General features: G+C 40.4%; 1 protein-coding gene across 1 annotated transcript in view; it reads right to left on the bottom strand.

Moving 5' to 3' along the window:
• The window catches only part of RPL17 (ribosomal protein L17), a 96,967-nt gene that overhangs the window by 52,395 nt on the left and 23,189 nt on the right, over positions 1-21,383 (bottom strand). The window lies entirely within an intron of this gene.

The raw sequence follows: 21,383 nt of genomic DNA, 5'->3' as shown, positions 1-21,383 counted from the left end.
TGTAGGGACATTGACACATTTTACCATGGGGTCTCTACCGATAGAAGTAATCTATACACAGTTATAAGTGTACTTAATAGATAGCAGTTTTATTAATATGATTGTGTTGTTGACCATTGTAATTCTAAAGAATAAATGGAATCATTAGTTATAGAAAAAGACCAACATCACCATTAAGGTTTTTGGCAGAGTTCCCACTAGCCCAATGAGCTGACGCTCCGCACACTTTCCTTTATAAAAAAACACCTGAGCCAGGTGGGTGGGTGGAGGGGAGAGGGGCGAGAATGTCTAGAGGGGTTTGAAAATAGAAGTGAGACCTGCACATCATTAGCAGATGGAGGGCAGCTAGTATGACCAAAGACTAAGAGCAATATATGTAACACTATTAGTTCATGTCCTGAAATAGCTATTTTATTTTTATACCGTCACTAAAGGTCAATTAGGACAGTGAAAATCTTCTATGTAACTGCTGTTTTGTGACATCACGTGACTAATGATGATTAATGGGGTAGTGCATGGATTTGGGGGCAATACGGGGAATCGGCGAGGGCTTTCCTCGTGCCATATTTTTGCACCAACAGGCAGAGATGAGATTTTGTTTTGCAGGAACAGGTCATTAAAATTCAAATTAAAAGGATGGACAAGGCACGTTCCCTGTTCTCTGTTTTGCTGCATAGAATTTTCCGCCCCATTTAAAGGACTTGAATTTGAAGGCGTCATAGATCAGAGGTCACCCTACACTCTGTATGGGGGCTTTGAATCTGCCAGCTGCATTGTTATGAGAAAGTACATTTCTAGGTGAATTTCAGCCAATGGAATGAAAAATATCACACACACAAAAATTAGACATCTAATGACACAACTAAAGATGAACAGAGCTGTATTTTAAGACAAAAGCATAGAAGTCAAAATTAAATAAGGCAGCGGTTCTAAAATGGTAATAAAATGCTAATTAAGGACTTGAGGTCCGTTTTCACAACTTCCACCTTGTGCATCTCCGGCGCCACAAAACTAGGTGCTGATTGATTTTTCAGGGGAAATTCCAAACATGGGATGTAGGGGTGCACTTATTAATTTCAGTGGACAAAATTTGCATTTGTGCAAATAGAAAAAAAGTTTAAGCTTTTACACTTTTAGTAATATTATCTTTATGCTGGCTTTTGTATAGTCATTCTCTAAGGGGTGATTTAAACAAAAATAAATCCATTTAAATACCTATTTAGGATGCGCTGGTCAGTTTGGTACTTAATAAGGTAAGAAAAACAGGTAACTTAACAAACAAGTGTCTAGATATTGTCACATGTTTCTGGTATTATATATTCCAATGTGAAAGTATATCATCATCATCATCATCACCATTTATTTATATAGCGCCACTAATTCAGCACTTATATATTTCCGCATATATTTGTTATGTATTATTCTGGTTAGAAGAAAGAGGTACTGAGACTGTGTAAATAAATGAATAACATTATCTTGGTCACACGTGATTAACACGCTCCTAATAATATGTGCGCAGCCTATTACAAAGTGCTACGGAATTTGCTGGCGCTATATAAATAAATGTTGATGATGATTACAGTATATTCCTATTTTCATGTGATTAGTTAACTCTGTGGTTTTTTTGTTCTTTCACTATTGATTGTTGTAATAATATTTTTAAAATGTTGGGGAAATTTGTACTTATGATACCAAGTAATTATAAGTAGCATACTGTCACCAACTGCGGTAACATTGTCACGATGCTCGCACAGTGTATAGCCTGATCAGTTATGCTATACGAGCAGGATATTATCCTCATCATCATCATTTATTTATATAGCGCCTCTAATTCAGCAGCGCTGTACAGAGAACTCACTCACATCAGTCCCTGCCTCATTGGAGCTTACAGTCTAAATTCCCTAATATAGACAGACGATCAGACACACACACAGACACAGACAGACACTAGAGTCAATTTGATAGCAGCCAATTAACCTACCAGTATGTTTTTGGAGTGTGGGAGGAAACCGGAGCACCTGGAGGAAACCCACGCAAACACAGGGAGAACATTCAAACTCCACACAGATAAGGCCATGGTTGGGAATCGAACTCATGGCCCCAGTGCTGTGAGTCAGAAGTGCTAACCACTAGGCCACTGTGCTGCCCATCATCTTAGCTGTAAATCATCATCATCATCATCATCATCATCATTTATTTATATAGCGCCAACATATTCCGTAGCGCTTTACAATTGGGGACAAACGTAATAAACTAATAAACAAACTGGGTAAAACAGACAAAGAGGTGAGAAGGCCCTGCTCGCAAGCTTACAATCTATGGGACAATGGGAGATTGACACATGAGGTTAAGTATACATTTTGCATCTTGGCCCAGCCAGACTGCAAAGGTAGGGTGACTCATAAGCTAAATGATCCTGTCACACAACAATGTTGGTTCGGGGGTAGTTGTCTTGTGTGAAATTGTGTAACAGGCTAAAGGTAGTGAGGTTAAGATGGTGGTTGAGGAATATTATAAGCTTGTCTGAATAGGTAGGTTTTCAGAGAACGCTTGAAAGTTTGTAGAACAGAGGAGAGTCTTATTGTGCGAGGGAGAGAGTTCCATAGAGTGGGTGCAGCCCGAAAAAAGTCCTGTAACCGGGAATGGGAGGATGTAATGAGGGTGGATGAGAGACGCAGATCTTTTGCAGAACGGAGTTGCCGAGTTGGGAGATATTTTGAGACAAGAGAGGAGATGTATGTTGGTGCAGCTTTGTTGATGGCCTTGTAGGTTAGTAAAAGTATTTTATATTGGATTCGGTAGAAGACAGGCAGCCAGTGTAGAGACATACAGAGTGATTCAACAGAGGAATAGTTATTTGCAAGGAAAATCAGTCTTGCCGAAGCATGCAAAATAGATTTTAGGGGTTTGAGTCTGTTTTTGGGAAGACCAGTAAGGAGGGAATTGCAATAGTCAATGCGGGAGATGATTAGTGCATGAATTAAGGTTTTAGCAGTGTCTTGTGTGAGATATGTGCGTATTCTGGAAATGTTCTTTAGATGTATGTAACATGATTTAGATATAGAGTCAATGTGGGGAACAAAGGATAGGCGTGAATCAAGGATTACACCTATGTAAATACTTTTCATAAACTCTCTTGTCCTCGGGATCCTGGTTGAGGTGCAGTAGGGGTTGTCAGCCCTGGTCTTGGGTTGGCAGTGCTGCCTGGAGTCATGCTGCACACTAAGCTTGGCATGTGCAGGTACTCTGACAGAGGAAACAAGAGTTGTGTCATCAACAGCACCGTGCCATTATTGTGTCCATGTTCTATAGCAGGGCAACCTTCTTCTATAAGTGTGCCTTCTAAAATCTAGTCAAGCCCAGGTGTGCCACTTGTGTATGTGTGTGTGTATATATAAATAAATATAAATATATATATACACAAATATATAAACATATGCACATATATACACACATACACATATATATTTATATATATATATATATATATATATATATATATATATAAAAAAATATATATATATTAAAAAATTGTGCCACAGAGTAGTGCCCCCAGTTCATATCATTCCACATAGTAGTACCCTGAATTTATATTCTGCTGCACAAGTGCCCCCAATCAGTTATTATTATGCCACACAGTAGTACACCCAATTCTTATTATGCCACATAGTTGTGCCCACAAATCATATCATACCTCATAGTAGAACCCCGGTCAATATTATGCCAAATAGTTTTGCCCACAATTCATAACATACCACATAGTTGTGCCCCCAGTTCATATTATGCCACAGTAATGCCCCCAATTCATTTCATGCCACACATAAGTGCCCCCAATTCACATTATGCCACGGTAGTGCTGAACCCTGTTCTAGAGTTTAGTGTTTCTTAATGTTCTCCGGACTGGTCTTCACTGTACCGAATCTTTGGCATTAACCCTGACCGTCCTTGTGATAACTCCCTGGCTTAAAAGCACACCAAATGTTTAGCATAAAACTTGAGTGTGAATATTAATAACATCCTGGCCCCATTGTGTGCCAAATATTTGGCATTAACTCTGACTGCGGTTACAGACAATCCCTTGGCCTCACTGTGTGGTGGATCTTGGGTATTAATCCCGGTTGTTGATACAGATAATTCCTTGACCTCACTATAGGGCCACATATGGCCCTCGTTAAATATGATACGATATTTTGCGGACATTTATTAAAAAAATAATCCAGGTAGAGGGCACATCCATTAGGAGGCTGTCCCGGCAATGACTATCCTTACCTCTCAATTCCTGGCTCTGACCCGGAGTCTTTACTGCGCATTAGCGTTATTAGGTTGTGCAGAGCCATTTTGGGGAGTTACCGGAGAAGAGAGCAAGAAGGCTGCCGAGAGGGATCCGATGATTCTCCCGTAGGGAAGAACAGTTTAGCCATTGGGGTCAAGTTTATGAAATTGAGAATTATGTGGCTTAATGAGAAACTTAGCCTAATGCAGGCTATATCTATAATAGCTTCTGCGTTAGGATTTTGTTAGATAGACATGTTACTTAAAAGTGCCTAAACTGTAAGGAAAAAGCAAAAAACAAATCCTTGGCACTTACCTTAATTCTAGTTACTGACTAATCCTTGTCACTCATGTACACAGAGGGGCTGAGTCATTAAGGAGAGCAAAGCAAAAAAAGGAGTAAGTTTTCTCCTGGACAAACCATGTCACAATACAAGGGGTGCAAATTAGTTTATTATTTTGCACATAAGTTAAATACTGGCTGTTTTTTCATGTAACACACAAATACCTGATGGCTTTATTTTTATACTGAAATGTAAAGTTGATCTAGGACATGTCCTACCCCAATTATAAATCTGTCCCCACGTTTTAAAGTTACCTCCCCCTCCAATGCAACATGGTTTTCCCCAGGTGCAAAGTTACTCCTTTTCTTATGCTTTGCTCTCCTTAATGACTCAGGCCCAGAATATTTAGATTCGGCCTTAGGACAGCTACCAAACACTTTCAGAGCGCTATAACCTCAGGAAGTTCACTGGGGCATCCAATTGGTGTTCGCTCTTTGGACCACAGTTGCTGATTATTATTAAGTGGGTTTCATTGGTGACTATAAGAACACTGCAAGTAAATTACAAATACCATTACATATACAGGGGGAATAGCAAGCAATAAACTAGATTTTCGAGATATTGTATATAGTATGCTCTCCTGCTTGCAGTCATTTTCATTTCAACATAGTATTATGTCAATTGGAAAAATTTCTAAAGTATAATTAAAGTTTACCTAAAATTTCACATAATACAAGATTGTGTAGTTAACCCTATTTTCCCTGGACCAATGTCCTGCTAATGTCATTCATAAAACCACATGAGCAATGTGTATTGTGGGCAGTGTAATCTCTGGCTGAGGTAAGGAGTATAGCAGGAACACAGTGCAGGAAACATTGTATATCGGTATCTATGGCAGTAGGAGTATGTTTGGTCACTATAGCGATATATTGTTTCCTTGTCTCTCTCTGACATCACTAGTTACCAAACATAAAGATACATTTTACACTTGTTTGCATTGTTGCAGAATTCATTACATCACCAACCACTTGTAATCCTTTCATAGCCTCAACAAATATATCATTGATGACAGATGTCGGCCATACATCAGTGGTAACGACACATAGCAAAATTATTTTTAAAAAAGTTTTATGGATTTTTTATAGTTTGATGAAACCAAGACAGGTATTCATTTGTACAATGTAAGCATATATACACATCATAATATACAATCTGCTTGTCTGCTTATAACACATAGTATAATAATATAACATTGATTAAAGCATAATGAACACTGACTTAATCGTACCGAAAATGGCAAAATAGCACCATGTCAGTAGAGAAGTATTAGGATGTCATCATCGTAACATCATTGATACAAAAATAGATACAAATCACACATCCAGAGGCCATGAGGACCAAACAAGCTCACATTTAATTGGTGCTAATATAGAACACAGCAAACGGAGAGGTATAATATCTTGGGGTTTGTGGTTAGGTCCAGAAACAGCGAAAAACACAACAAGGAGCGGACAGAGAGGTGGCGGGCACTCAACTGTCTGAGTTTGCCCATAGTCATAAACCTACGTCTAATATATACATTCCGATGTACTAGGCACAAATACAAAATAACATTTTTATGGTTATACTCTATTTAAAGGGCAAAAAACTGATCTCAGGTAAGACAGGACTGATGAAAAAGCATAAAAAAGAGAAGCGAAAGGTAGAAAAAAGAAAGAGAGAGAGAAAGAGATCAAAACAAAGCGGACAATCTGAAGGTAGCAGAAGAGGCAATAGAAGGATAATCTAATAAATGAAATACTAACTTATGGACATAAAGCAGGTAGGCCAGGAGGATTGAGGGCTCTCCGTAAATATTGTTAGGTTCTTATTTTCTAAATCTGTCCTCTACAAACATCATTCCCCTGTTTTGCAGTTTTCCAACATCTTAGCAAACTTTTCAAATATTTATATAAGAACATGAACATTTTTCTGTGGATCTTTATAATTTATAAATAGAGATGAAGGTTTCACAACACGCATACAGTGTTCCTCCAGCGCTTATTACCAGAAGAAACTTATCACCTACTAAACAAGCGAGATGTATGACCCTTGTTTCACATAGAGGCTTCTCACTTAGTAGTCGTTGGTTTAATAGCAGCTAACTTTGCTAAGGGAGAAATATGAAAGAACAAAAATAATAAATTATTATAACACACTTACTAATGCTCAGCAAATACAGCAACCTTTAGAAATCTGGGGCTAGATTTACTAAGCTACGGGTTTGAAAAAGTGGGGATGTTGCCTATAGCAACCAATCAGATTCTAGCTGTCATTTTGTAGAAGGCACTAAATAAATGACAGCTAGAATCTGATTGGTTGCTATAGGCAACATCCCCACTTTTTCAAACCCGCAGCTTAGTAAATCTAGCCCCTGGTGTTTAATTTGAAGGGTGTCAGTTATAGAAAGTACTATAGGTCTATCTATTCCTGTAAATACTCTGATACTTTATTTGTTGGCACAGTTGGAACAACCTGCAGTCACTCTATAGCACAGTTCTGATTGGCCACTGATAGGTTCTAATCCACTGATTGGCCACATGTAGGTCTAGCCCTGTGAATGTTCTAATGCTCTGATTGGCTTCAGGTTTTTCTAGCCCAGCGAACATTGTAAAGTTCTGATTGGCTACTGTTTACTCCAACACTATGAAACTTCTACTGCTCTGCTACAGGCAGGTCTCGCTCTACAATGATGGTAATGGTGTTATTGGCTACAGGTTGGTCTAATGATATAAACATTGTGACAATTAGGTTGGCCTGGTTTTAAAAAGGTTTAGTCTATGTACAGTGTTTTTCAGAGGATAAATATGTTTTGTTACAGGTTTGTCTATGAGACCATTCTAGAGCTGCCAGGACTTGGTCTCTGCGGACTGAGGCCCTCGGTGCAGTACCATACTCTCACCACAGGGGCTGCTGTATTTGGCTTTCATGTTGTCTCTGCAATATAGCACTTAACCCTCTCTGCTGCTTACTCCAGCAGTTGAAGAGCTGCACTTGTGCCTGGCTTTAGAGGGGGGATTCAATTACGTGTGAACAGCCCCTTGCTGTGCTCATGCACTTACAGTTATAATGGCCCTGAAATATTTGATTATTTTATGCCCGAACCTCAAAAATAAACACAGATTTCAGGCCAGACATTGCGGCGGAGTCTTTTCTCGGGAAGTTCTTGTTGGCACTTTGCTCAGAATTAAATCTGCCCCTTAGAATCCTCTCTCCCAGCAGTCTGAGCCAAATCATTGAATCAGCGAGGGAGGAGATGGTGTCACTCTGGTCCATGAGATCCTGTACATCTCAGATCCTGGCTACCTTGTTCCTGGTGCTCCTGACCTGGTTCTCATATGAATCTGAAACCTGTAACCAGTAGATTTGATTCCTTATTCCTGTCCTAATATTCCTGTACATCTGCAGTCCTTGTTCCTGACCTGTATTCTGTGTGTGCAAACTTGTAACCAGTGGACTTTGCAATCAATGTTCCTGTCCTGACTTTTAAGAACACTGCCACCCCTATTGTTTGTTTCTATGTGAGCAATGGCACAGAGGAGACTGTAGATTGATAAGAACACTGCCATCCCTATTGTTTCTGTTTGAGCATTGACATTGGCCAACTGCACTGGAGACTGCCAAGAACGATCCCATCCCTTCTGTGCCTGCAGGGCCGGATTAACCCGAGGTCTAACTGGGCTATAGCCCAGGGGCCTCGGGCATCCAGGGGGCCCTTCAAACTCCTCAGCAGCATTATTGATCGGGCCGGGGGCTGCTGAGTACTGTCAGTGCAGTCCTCCGTCCCGGCGCGCTGTAGTCTGCTTACTGAGGATATCTCGCGAGAGTTCATGAACTCTCGCGAGATCTCCTCAGTAAGGAGCTTACAGCGCGCCGGGACGGAGGACTGCAGTCACAGGTAAGTGCTTGGGGGGGTCCTCGCGGGGGGCGGGGGCGGCGGACGGCTCACATTGGGGGCTTCGCGGGGAATGGAGGGCCCCTTAGCCCAGGGGCCTCCATTCCCTTAATCCGGCCCTGTGTGCCTGTCTGTGAACTGGCACCGGATCTCCGTGGGGGGTGGTACTTATAGAATCCAAAACTCATGAGATCCAACGACACAGCCTGAGCAGCTCTAATGCAAAATACTTCTCCTTACATGTGAGTAATTTAAGTTCTAGTGGATGCAAAAAAATATTTGCAAACAAGGAGCTACTTCCGTTCCCATATCAGTCCCTAGTTTCTGTAGTTAACAACGACCCACAAATGCAAAGTAGTTCTTCCTAATACAATATCTAAGCAATCAACAAACTACATTCAAGAAATACGTCCCCTGCACATAACATTCCTTCCGCATCGGGGATTATTGTAAATAAACTTTGTATATCCAATGTGCTCAAATATCAGCAGTATCTGAATTCAAACCATCCAATCTCTCATGGATGCCCTTAACTGTTGTAAATAATCTGTATGCTACTTGTATTTCCCTCTCCAGCAATAAGGACTCTACAACTTTCTTTATGTTTGTGTCTTCGCCAATAAAGATTGACACATATCAATTGCTATTTGACTTGTGATATACTTTGTGACATTCCAGCTTTGATACAATGGTTTTTGATTGGCTAAAGGCTGTTTTAGTTCTGTGAAAATTCCTGCATTCTGATTGGCTACAGGTTAGTTTAACCTTGTGAATGTTTTACTACAATGAGGGGGCTGCAAGTTGATCTAAATGAACGCAGTGATTGCAATAATACTCACAACCATATCAAGAGATTTGGTTACATTGACAAAAACATCACCCATGGACATAGATTATGTATTGGTGTGAATGCTCTGCTCGTTTGAGAGCGGGAACCTGAAATTTTGGTATGGGGCTTAGAGATGTCTGGTACGTTCCTCTATACAAGGAAAATTAACTAGAGGATATGACATAAATATGCAGCATATTTAGTTATATTATTATAATCGTTTGTTTATTATATGGTTACTAGATATTGTTACACTATGATTAATGCTCAGGATGAAGCTGCCTCCTATTTGTTTCTATGCTTTGAATTCTCTGACATTATGCTGCAAGTGGGTGTTTGCCTTGCAGCTGAGCCTCTTATTAATGGGGTTATTAATGGGGTTCATTTGGAGTGACCGTTGTGTGTTTATTTCCTGGTGTGGGACGGTGTAACTAATGAAGGGGTTCAGACATGTCGTTTGTATCTGTGGATCTATAATATAATTATCTGACTGCAAATGTCTCATCTATGTGATTTTTTTGTTGTATGTTCTAAAATATGTTGTTATAGATCAGTGATGGGCAAACTACGGCCCGCCGGCCAGACCCGGCCCACTTAGAGGTTCTATCCGGCCCGCCAATATTTTAAAAAATTTCATTAACATATGCATAAAATTATTAGGGCCGACCCTGTGTGTCAGAACCTTCATTTTTATGCCTTCCCAGCTATTTCCAGCTATTTCCTCCATTACACTTCATCCTCCTTCCTAAAAGGACACTTCGTATGTCAATCACTCAAACACCTGCCCGCCCACTAATGGCTGAAAGCCATGTGATAAGAGATGGGCTGGGCCATATACTAAGGTGGATTTCGATTGGCTGCTGTGTTGTCAGTTAGTGGCTCACCAGAAAGACGGATCTGCAGCAACCTGCTGAAATAAGTCCTGTGTGTGTACGATCGCTGCACTTATAGAGGTAACACTGCTATATAACACCCTCCCGTCCCATTCAAAACATTTGTATTATATATTTCTATATTTGAGTTTTTTAATAAATTATATTGGCCCGCCTAAAGTTTTTCTTTTTTATTTGGCCCGCTCCTGAAAAAGTTTGCCCATCACTGTTATAGATAATGTATTTTTAACAGTTTAAGTTTTCAACAGTATTGTTGAACATAATGGGGTATATTTACTAAACCGCGGACTGTGGACTCAACAAATAGGACACACTGGAGTATAATATCAAACTTGCACATCCCAGTTGGTTTAAGTTGATAATTAAATTTCAAAAGTGCCAGCGAGGTACCTATCAGTGCTGTGACCCTCAAACGTAGCCATGTTGGCAGACAGGAGATAAGGTGTGAGACGGTTGGCCAACAGAATGCTTCAATGTGGACAGTTCTGCATATCCGCTATTCCTTTGTTGAGATGTAATTTAATCAGTGGTCTTAACAGAGCAGAAGTAGATGGTTTCAGCATACAATTCAGTTATGGGGGCAGGTCAATCATTTTTTGGTGGGTTTCACTAGGTTGTTATTATTGGACTTGATCTGTCCTGTTTTATTAAGAGCTGATGCTCCAGTGCTCTTAGCAGGACTGCGCCAGAAGCGCTTACAATGTGCGTGACAACAGGATACGAGCATTTGATGCATTTGTTCTGCATTTTTGATGCACTGGACAGGACTTTATTAATTGAGCTGAATGCAGTCCTGCAAATTCCACCCTCACCTCTCTCCATATAGTGACGGACATATGAAAGGCACCCTTTATATAAAATGAGAAATTCATACATCTACTTGTTAAAAACTATTTTTAAATAGTGACAATTTCCGGCCTGAAATATACAGATCACAGGATATCAAAGGTGGGGATTCAAAACGTAAAACGATACTGTAGCTATCACTGGGCCAATTTATGAACACTATAAATCCTTATTTTTGTTAAATACCTCATTACATTTTTTTTAAATACGCACATCATAACTATAATATGAGCTACAGTATATTATACAGTGTGGAATGTATGTCCTACCCTTATATAGTCTATAAACAATATTGCAAAATAAATATTTTGAATGAAAGGATATCTTTGTACCTTCTTAGCGCGTGGACAGTATTCATACCTTGAGGGTTTGTTAAGCACCTGTGATGCTCAAAACATCACAGAATTAATTAATCAATTAATTAGAAATCATACAACATATAGGATAGGGAAATATACAGCACACAGAATCCAGCGTACAGAATAAGAGAAGTGTTAATGTGCATATGGTTAGTTTTGAAACTGGAAAACAAATAAATTAAATGCTGTGAAAAGTAGGGACAATTGTATAAGGGACCACTGCATTTCCCAGAATTCCCTGGATGTTTGTATTTAGGAATATAGAATAAAAATCCTCTTAGTATTGTGTCTTAGTGTCTTGTGACAAATGCTATGCCAAGAATGCTAATTATAATAAAAATTACAACGTAACAAACCACTAGTCTGGCATTAAACAGCCTCGTGACCTCTGAGAGCAGAATAGAGAAGAATCCAGTTGGAAAGGACTTTGGACACAAAAGACTGTAAGAAAGTAAGAAAGAAAAATGTAAAGGAATAAAATATGATTGTTTTATAATGACGGTAATAGGAGAAGTGGCGGCACCCCCTTCCCCCTCCTAAACCACTGGTAATAAAGCATCTTTATATAACCCCCTGTCCACTTACACTACTTTTACATCAGATATAGCTGGCTATTAAAGATGAAGCAACAACAGAAGAAAGTTAAATGAACACACTATAATGTATTTTCTGCCCTGTGAAGAGAAGCGCCCTAGGCAGGTGACTAGTTTCCCTCATGGGAAATGCAGCAAAAGAAGATGCTTTATATAAAATAATTTTGCAGTTATACATGTACAAGTGTCTGGGGGTTTATTACCTAGTTACATTGTTTTGAGGTTGAAAAAAATATATACAGTATGGTCAGCATGGTGGCTAAGTGGTTAGCACTTCTGCCTTACAGCAATGGGGTCATGAGTTCAATTCCCGACCTTATCTGTGTGGAGTTTGTATGTTCTCCCCCCGTGTTTGCGTGGGTTTCCTCCGGTGCTCCGGTTTCCTCCCACACTCAAAAAACATACTGGTAGGTTAATTGGCTGCTAACAAAATTAACCCTAGTCTGTCTGGGTGTGTGTTTTAGGGAATTTAGACTGTAAGCTCCACTGGGGCAGGGACTGATGTGAATGAGTTCTCTGTACAGCGCTGCGGAATCAGTGGCGCTATATAAATAAATGATGATGATGATGAACTACAAAAACTCAGATGATGCTGGAATTTGTGGAACTACAAACACCAGCATGTCCTCACATTGCAGCTTTCAGCGCTGCCATCACATCTAGAGGTGTTTGAACCAGCCGGAAACGGTTTCTCAAATCTGTTTGTCAAATTGGTAAATGTGAATAATTGCTGAAATTGTTCAGTCTGCGACTTCCCCTTTAAAATACCCCAAACTCTATTAGCCTAAAATCAAACAGTGAGCTTCCATGGTGCAAATATCATCTTAATATTAGAGCTACAAAAACCAAATAAGAACGTACCGGGGGACATGGCTAGTATTCATATTTCATTGATTTCTTAATTCATATCCACCAAGATACAAAGTGAAATTGCATAAATCTGGACTGCGTCTATCGGCGAATATTGGACCGCTCATACTGCGCTGTTTTTATACCTATCTGGTGTGTTCTTAATTGGCTTTTAAATTAATTGCACGATGGAAGCCCCCCATTTCTATGTTTGATAAATTATTATTATTTAAAAATATTATTTAAATAGTGTTTAAAAAGATAAATATTTAAAAAAACTAATTTTAATGCGGACATCAAACCTGAGATTTGAACGGTGAGCGCAAACGTATTTGTTACCATTGAACCCACAAAATTGAAACCGGTGAGAAATTCTCTACTGTATAGACGTATTTCCATAGAGCTTTATTGTTTTATTAACGTTATAACTTATAACTTTACAGTTATTAACGGTGTGTAATACACTTTTTTACCCTCAGTTTAGAGGTGGGGGTACATGTTTAACCTCAAGTCAGAGGTTGGGGTCCTGGTTGGGAAACCTCTTTATTTGCTGTATGTAGGGGGAATGTTTCATTCACAAATTTTTGTGAATAACAAAGTTACATAACAAAAGCTATGCTTGTTAACTGCCCAGAGGGGAATGCATGAATGCCTACAGCCCCTGACATAATGTTGGGTTACTATTTGGAATATATATTTTCGAAGTGGCATTAAAGTAAAAAAAAAAGATCTGACACAAATATATTAATAAGATAATTTAGGGTTTTATATTTATAGACATATTGAAAAAAAGACATATTGAGACAAGGAGAACACTGTAGAAATGTACTGAGAAGGTGGAGGATTAATGTCTTATATTTTGAGGATGAGAAGCTATTTTATGTAACAACACAGTCCAAGGGTCCCCGATGATGGGAATACAAAGGTATATTTCACATATATTTAGTACTTTAGCCCCAACAGTCCTGATCATGGGACAAAGCCACCATCATTGATTAGATTAAGATGGAAAAATCATGGTGACTTCCCGAGGGTGTAATTATAAGCTCTTGACCAGATGACCATCTACTCTCAGGATCTGCTAGGTCTGAATGTATTTTCCATAATCATAAGTCATTACTTATCAGAGATCGTTGCTCCCTGCTCTTTTTTGGAAGGTTACCAGTTGTATATAAATGAAAATGGTGTGATGGGAGGAAGAGCAAAGTTAGATAGTCCTCCGAGATAGTCCTTCAGGTGGACTTATTGCTGTGATAGATTTACAATGAAATGTAATTCCAGGATTCCAAAGGGGGCACATCCAAACTCTGCCTTATGGTGACCACGGAGATCAGTTGGACATTATTATCCATGACATAGCAAATCAGTAAACTGTGCCGAGCACCCATCATTTATAGAAGCGTTGTATCAGCCGACATTGTAATTGAGGATATGGGAGAAGGAAAAGATGTTAAATTACCACATGACCTCATCCCAAACCTTCAGTGTGACACCCAAAATGGGGCGGATCAGAGCCTTGCTGCTAGGGTAGATGGGAAGTGGCGACACACCACCAACTCTCTCTCTACAGACGCCCAGAGTTTTGAGGATTTATGTAAATTCCAATTATTGATTCAATTTAGATTTAAACTTAGATTTACTAACCTTCTGGGTCATCCAAACCCTCTTTGTGCTAAGGGGTCATAAATACTGATGTCATGGGTGTAAAGATACCCACTTCACACTGGCTGACCACCCAGGGGTGCCTTACTATGCCAGGGAAGCCTACCCAGTACCTTCTAGGGTTCCTATAGTCACTCAGGGAAATGCAGCTAGAAAAGTACAACAGTAATAAAATTGTAATAAAAAAAAAACCAGCACTAGATATTTATATACAAACAGTAAAGAGAACTGTGAATGGACAGTGAGGCCAATCAAATGATTGCTGTGACATTCTATCATCATATCTTTCTAGACCAGCAAATCCGGGCTCTCCGTCCTCTCCTGTCCTGAAATAGATTTTGGCCGAGAAACAGGTACAGGACGATACATGGTTCTAAACTCAGAATACTATCCCCACATCAATCCCAGGATACCAGGGTCACTCAGCACAATTATTAGGTAGCTTGTGCTGAATACATACCGCACAAGAGCCTCAATGTTTATAAAATAACAACCTGACATTAAATGTCAAATATAGAACAAGCACAACAAACATAACGTGAGACAAATATATAATAATAATAATAATAATAATAATAATAATAATAATAATACATAGTTTTGGTGCATATATATGTAGTTATGTCCAAATTAGAAACTCAGAGATGGGTGCAGTTATATATGAGGACATTTATGAAAACTGTTTTATAGGTAACTGTGCATTAAAGCTGGTGATATGTATGCTTTCATTTTGTACTGGAATAAAGACAAATTCTGATTGGTCTGTGCAACATTTTTTTCAGCGTACTTTACAGTTTTCATCAGGGCCTGATCAACCACTAGGCTGACCAGGCTGCAGCCTGGGGCGCTGAGTCCTGGGGGGCGCAGCGCGGCACACTAGCAAGCTGGTTTTTTTTTGTTTTTTGTTTTTTTATTCAAATGCCGGCGATCGGCTTCTTTCTCCTCTGATGGGGCCGCCCCTGTCCACAAGGGGGCGGTCCCGCATGTTCCTATACCCAATCACGCAGCTAACAGCATCTGATGCTGTTAGCTGTTAGCTGCTGCTGTTAGTCAGTGTATTGCTTAGTGTGGTCACGTGAGATCTCACATCTCACGTGACCACACTAATCACAGAGAGCGCGCCCGCAGTGACAGTGCAGCTAACAGCGTCGGATGCTGTTAGCTGCGTGTGAAGATGACAGAAGCGCCGGCTGGTGTGAGGAGGAACAGAAGACAGCAAGGTAAGTGCAGCTTGTTAAATATCAGGAGGGGGGAGGGGGGGGAGACACATCGGATGTGGAGGGGGGGAGATGACTGGGGGGACTAATGAACTGGCTAATGTGGCCAACGAGGGGGGTCTTATAAATTGGATATGGGGGGGATTAATGAACTGGCTAGTATGGATTGGATAGGGGGGATTAATGGAGTGAAAATGGGGAGGTAATGAACTGGTTAGAGGGGGGCTTATGAATTGGATGGGGGGATTAATGGAATGGCTAGGGGGGATTAATGAAGTGCAAATGGGGATTAATGAACTGGCTAGAGGGGGTGCTTCTGAATTGGATAGGGGGTTGCTTATGAATTGGATGGAGCGGGTTAATGAACTGGCTAGTATGGATTGGATAGGGGGGATTAATGGAGTGAAAATGGGGAGGTAATGAACTGGCTAGAGGGGGGTTAATGAATTGGATAGGGGGGATTAATGAAATGGCAATAGGGAGGTAATGAACTCGCTACAAGGGGGGGTTAATGAATTGGATAGGGGGGATTAATGAAATGGCAATAGGGAGGTAATGAACTGGCTACAAGGGGGGGTTAATGAATTGGATAGGGGGGTCATACACTGTCTGTTGCGGGTCGATAGGGGGGATGAATTAGCTGGTGGCGGAGGTGATGAAATAGCTTGTGGGGGAAGGATCTCTGTATTGTGTGGCGGTGATGTGGATGCTGACTGTGGTTTCAGCGGTCACTAGAATACTAAATACTAGATAGACAGGGCTGGTAGATGTTACTATATGAGTGTAAATAAATTTCATATATTTTATTGTCTATGTCTGTACTAGGGGGTTGTTTTGTATCATTCAGGGTTTGTTAAAATTTGGCACTATAATACAATTTTTGCACATTTTAAATACAGGACTCTCAAGTCTCCAGAAGCCAGGCAACGGCCAACGCTCCAAGAACTAGCAAAAGAGAACACCGGATAGTCTACGCTGCAAGATCAGGTAAGAGAGGAAGTGCATAATGAAGTGTGTTTTATGTATTAATTAATGTTTTACAATTTTGTTTACATATATCTATATCTATATCTATATATATATATATTTTTATTTACCCACACATTGGTGCGGGGGGGGGGGGGGGGGGGTAACCAGTGTAGTAGCCTAGGGCGGCTGTGACCCTTAATCAGGCCCTGGTTTTCATATATACCCATTGCATCAGCAGTCAGCAACAGATCTTCCCTGTTAGAATTCTTTGGGGACTATTTCTGAAAACTGGATCACAGGTAAATTCTGTGTCCTGAGTCCTAAACAAACATTTCTCTACTGGATGATGTAGTTACAGTTGCATTGTGAGCACTGGAGTCTGCAGACATCCCGCTGGATATAAAGGACAGGACAGATCACACCGAAGGAGATCCGCATCCTGCTTGCACAAACTAGCACTGGAGCAGATTCAACAAGTCTGAGAAAGAAGATGACTAATGTGATGAAACAGGTCTCGTGCTTGGAAGTCATCTCTCCCGGAACAAGCAGAAACTGCACAGAACATAGAGCACAGATACAATTCATAGCACCTGTTAGAGAAGGACGTGCAGGTCACTCACCGTTCTTCCAGTGTCTGTCAGCACCATGTGGTGATTGCTGGCTGCAGATGGATTGTGTATGTATAAGCAGTTGTCACTAGTGTGATGTGCAGGTTATATGGGGAACGGGAAAGGTAAAATACATTGTTTGGTCTTGTAATGAGTTTTCCCTGCAGCTACACTAAAAATTAATTGGATCCGGTTTGCTCTCTGGTTGAGATGTCTCATTATCTTCTGTTTTAAATATGTGAAGCCTGGTTATCTCACAAGCAGGTGCTGAAACAGCCAGGTTAATAGGTTGGACCAACCTGGAGTGCAGGCCGTGGTATGGTACTTGTGTGGGTTAAGCCCCTGAAATAGTTTGGGCCGACCTGGAGTACGGGCCGTCGTATGGTACCAGTGTGCTGGTATAGCCCAGGAAGTAGGTTGGGCCAGCCTGGAGTGCAGCCCGTTGCATGGTACGAGGCTGGTGTAGCACCGGAGGTAGGTTGGGCCGACCTGGAGCACGGGCCGTGGTATTTGTACGGGTGCTAGTTAAGCCCCAGAGGTATGTTGGGCAAACCAAGAGCGCGGGCCTTGGTTTCTCTGCTTGGTGCGGCTCCTCCGAGCTGGCGTGCAGAGCGTTATGTTTAGTCCAGAGGGGTGCTGGTTCCGGGGCGTCCCATTAACATACAGTTGCTAAAGCCGCTTGCAGATAGATGGAGTACAGTGTTCATCCACCACCATAATAGCAGTTATTTAAATAAAAGAGTTTAATTTGCCAACAAAGTCGGTGTGGTGTCTTTTATTATTGCACATAAGGTTTAAGACAAAAGGTCTGACGTTAAGTCATCAAGCGTTAAGCATTTTACTACCCCTGCAATAGCCACAGAAGGGGAGCGACAAGCAATCGTGGTAATTGATGCTGTTTAGAAGGAAGACCCCATTATAGAGACTTAGAAAACAAAAGATTTGAGGTCCCCTCGCTCCTTTGCAGCACTAATGGTTCAACATTCAAGACAATCCTAACTAGAATGTAACACATTTTACAGCCTATAGTTGCTGCATCTTTGCCCGGTTTCGGGATCATTACAACCTGAGCTTCCAACATCTCTTCTGGGAACCCACCACAGTCTGTGCCAGCATTGTACACATCAACCAATATAGGAAAAAGGTCTTTCTCAAACGTAGTATAGAAATTGTTAATATACCCATCCGGCTGGGGGCCTTGAATTTTTGAAGATCCTTTATGCATTTCTATGTCTTATACCCCTTTCATACTGCAGTCTCGAGCCGGGTTTTTCCCTGGGCTCACCCCCCAGGCAACCCTGGTTGAGGCTGCAGTATGAATGACTCCAAGTCTAATAAGACCCAGGACTTTTGGACTTTTGGTGGGGTAATTCCCGGCTCCGACCCGTGTCGCCCTCACTATGAATGGTGAGACCCAGATTTTTCAACCCGGGTCTCACCAGACATAATGTTAAAGTCTGAAAAAAAAAAAAAAACAGCACAAGAGGAGCCAATCAGAGCTCCTCTTGTGATGTTACCAGGGAGACCCGGGTAGACCTGTGTTCAGTATGAACAGGGTCTACCCGGGAATTTTACAGGTAAGAGCCTCTGTGGCCCCGGCAATATCCCAGGTTCATATACCCGGGATATTGCCGGGGTGGCAGTATGAAAGCGGTACTAATTAGATTACAAGGGTTCTGTACAACTTCACCACATTAGGGATAACTGATAACTGTTGCTCCTCTTGTTAATACCAATTATTTTACTTGCAATCAGTATTTCGTGGGTGATCTATCAAAGGGTGATAAACAGTATTGCTTTTGTTTTCACCTATGATATGGCTTTTTGGTTTCTCCCCAATACTTCACCAGAAGGCTTTCTATTGGCTTTGCATGGGGAAGCCTATTTAATGAATAATTATTGTGACGGTGCCATGTGCTCACGCATACGCACATTTGGAAAGACTGGTTTGGCGAAGAGGTGAATTAACCCCTACCGCTCTGGGCCACTATCGCCAAGATCTGGAAACCATTGATATTTATGCCTCTGTATCACTTAAGTGACTGAGTTTCAAAATGCACAGCTGAACAATATTCTGAAAACCAGATAGAGGTCAACTATACACTTATTCCAATCACACTACAGATATATATGTTACCCACAGCGTCTCAGCTTTACAATCAGAACAAGTCTCCAAGCAGGATTCCTTTTAACCAGTTCATTCCTGAAAATCGTCACTTCTTCAGGGAACTCTCTTTACCCAAACATTTCCATACAGGAATTGTGCCTGTTAATTCCTCAAGTCCCACTCTGCACATGCATTGCATTGCATGTCACAGGAAAGTTAGTTATAAAAGGTTATTATGTAAATTTGCAAAGCCCATTAAAATGTACGCTGGAAATTCAATTGTCCCCACTTGGAATGATGCTGATTATTACTAACACATGGCTCTTGATTATGCAATACTGTGTTTCTTGGCTGTATGGTAAAGCAGGGACTGTTCCCATTGAGTCCCTATTTACATCATATTACTGCTCATGGAATATGGTGCTGAGTGAATTAATCATTATGATTGCACAGCTTACTGGGCTAAGGTTGATTCCAGGACAATGACTAATTTAGAAATAAAGGGACATAATTATGCCTAGCACAGGGGAATACAAAGGCTAGACATAGTTTTATAGCATCTGTATGCAGGCTATCAGCAAATCCATGAGATATTGCTGACAGAGACAGACCTAGGGGTATATTTACTAAACTGCAGGTTTGGAAAAGTGGAGATGTTGCCTATAGCAACCAATCAGATTCTAGCTCTCATTTTGTAGAATGCATTAAATAAATGACAGCTAGAATCTGATTGGTTGCTATAGGCAACATCTCCACTTTTCCAAACCCGCAGTTTAGTAAATATACCCCCTAAATTTTTCTTTTAGAGGGACGTCAGCTCGGATTGTGTTTAAAACAGTTTCCTCTGCCTGTTTGTCAGCTGCCAGGCACATTATATATATTTATATATATTTTTGTAGTGTGCATTAGGGATCCCCCCCTCCTCGGGATCCACCCCCGATTGTTTATCACCTTTCTGTCAGCTCTAATGTTTTCTGACCTTTCAGAAACTTGACATCATGCTCCACCCCGATGATGTCATACATAATCCTTGCCACTAGGCCACACCCCACATCTATTGTATTGGAATAGGATTATCACACATCAATAATGATAGAATAGAGACCTATGGGAGGGCATAAAGGGATTTATGTTACCTAGGAGACTGAAAGCCTTTCAGCATAAATAATCTCTGCCTTGATTACTAGGAAAAGGGTGTAACAGAGAAGATGCTTTTACAAGTATAAACCCTAAACTTATTTCATACATTATGTTTGTTCTTGCATTGCATTGTATAATATACAGTTTTTTATGTTCTCTATTTTAATGTCCATTAGCGGTTAACTTTGCACGTTAAGACAGGTCTGGTTCAGAAAAGATGAAGCTTATCTAGTCCTCAGCATTAATGAGCTGAATTGTATTAGTGGGGTTATAGCTAAGCACATTCATAAGCTTCTGAAATAATGAACCGTTTTACTGCAAAAATCAACAAAAGCAGCTTTTCAGTTGTGAAATGTTCTATAAACTGTTAAATAAAAAAAATAAATGTATTTCCATGTTATCAGCCATAGCTACAAGAGGCTGCCGTTCCTCAGTGTTATCTGTGAAGTGTAATTCGCTTTCCAATGCTTCTTAGATAATTTTATTAGCTTTAACTAATTATACATTACCCGTATTTAGCAAATATTAAAGCACACAATTAACAAACGTATGTTTCTCATTTTGTCCTTATGTCCCATAGGACTACCAAGGATGGAAACAGTGGGCCTGATTAATTAAGAAAAGTAAAGAAAAAAAACTTAGTAACTTTGCACCTGGGCAAAACCATGTTGCTTTGGAGGGGGAGGTAAATTTAAAATGTGAGGACAGATTTATAATTGGAGTAGAGCATGTCCTAGATCAATTTAAATTTCAGTGTAAACATAAAACTATCAAGTATTTGCATCCTACATGAAAAAAACAGCCAGTATTTTCCTTCTGTT

The sequence above is a fragment of the Mixophyes fleayi genome, chromosome 1 (assembly GCF_038048845.1).
Source record: "Mixophyes fleayi isolate aMixFle1 chromosome 1, aMixFle1.hap1, whole genome shotgun sequence".
NCBI classification, from domain to species: domain Eukaryota; kingdom Metazoa; phylum Chordata; class Amphibia; order Anura; family Limnodynastidae; genus Mixophyes; species Mixophyes fleayi.
This window is presented reverse-complemented; position numbering and strand designations above follow the sequence as displayed.